The sequence below is a fragment of the Anoplophora glabripennis genome, unplaced genomic scaffold (genome assembly GCF_000390285.2).
Source record: "Anoplophora glabripennis isolate ALB-LARVAE unplaced genomic scaffold, Agla_2.0 scaffold17, whole genome shotgun sequence".
Lineage (NCBI taxonomy): Eukaryota > Metazoa > Arthropoda > Insecta > Coleoptera > Cerambycidae > Anoplophora > Anoplophora glabripennis.
Genome location: NW_019416231.1, coordinates 2,020,210 through 2,021,607, shown reverse-complemented (window position 1 = coordinate 2,021,607; position 1,398 = coordinate 2,020,210).

Below are 1,398 nucleotides of genomic sequence, written 5' to 3'. Positions count from 1 at the left end.
GAGGTACTTATTCACTAAATTCGCTAGTTTTACTGCCCACAGATCACCAAGAAGTCAAAGACATTATACTAAATTTAAAAAATAAAAAATCTCCTGACAACCTGAAGTCAGAGGTAATTAAACATATTGTGGAGTTTGTGACTGAGCCGATAGTATACATTATAAATGAGTGCATGAAAACTGGTACTTGGCCATCTGTATTTAAAAACTCTGTGGTTACTCCTATTTTTAAAAAAGGAAATAGTACGTTATCAACTAACTATAGGCCAATTTCTTTAATAACAAATTTCTGTAAAATATTTGAAAAAATTATTAAAATAAGAATATCATCTTTTTTAAATAAATATAAGTTACTTTCACAAAAACAATATGGTTTTAAGGAACATACGTCCACCCAAGATGCTAACGTAACGCTCACAAATAATGTCTCCTCTGCTCTAGATAAAGGCCAGCCTTGCTTGTGCACTTTCATTGACCTTACCAAAGCCTTTGACACTGTTAGTCATCCTATGCTTCTAGAGTCGCTTAAAAATATAGGAATTAGAGGTCAATGTCATAAACTCTTAGAGAGTTATTTGTCAAATAGAAAACAGTATGTAAGGGCTGGAGGTGAGTGCAGTGGATGGTTGCCTGTCGAATATGGTGTTCCGCAAGGCACGGTTTTAGGGCCCCTGTTATTTTTAATATATATTAATGATTTATTTGGCCTACTTACCAGTGGAGAGGTTATAGGCTTTGCAGACGATACAGCTATCTTCCATAAAGGTAACACTTGGGATGAACTGAAAGAAACTGTGGAAAGTGAATTGTCTTATGTAAAAGATTGGTTCAGTTACAAACTATTGACAATTAACCTGGAAAAGACGAGCTACTTGCCTTTTACATGCAATAAGTCAGTTTCCCCATCTTTTAATTATCTGAAATTAGAAAGCCAGGGTCATACAATTAGAATCTTACCTGCAATAAAAACAAAATATTTAGGTGTTTTTATAGATTGTCATTTGAGATGGGATATACATATAAATTATGTTATAAAGAAGCTTCAGTCCATTTTATATACCTTTAAGTACCTCTGTAGGTTGTTGTCTAGACAATATCTAAAAATGGTCTATCATGCTTTAATACAGAGTCATATAAATTACGCTGTACTATCTTGGGGTTCAGCGGTTAGTAGTCACATTGAACCTCTCACAATTATACAAAAAAGATTTTTAAAGATGATGTTACAAAAAGAATTAATTTACCCTAGTAATGAGTTGTACCTTGAAGCTAAAGTCTTCGATGTAAGACAACTTTATTACTACAACTGTGTTTGTAGGTATCATTATACTAATAATAAGCATGAAATGTCTCATAATTATGAAACTAGAAGAAAACAAAAGTTCTTATCTCCCTTTA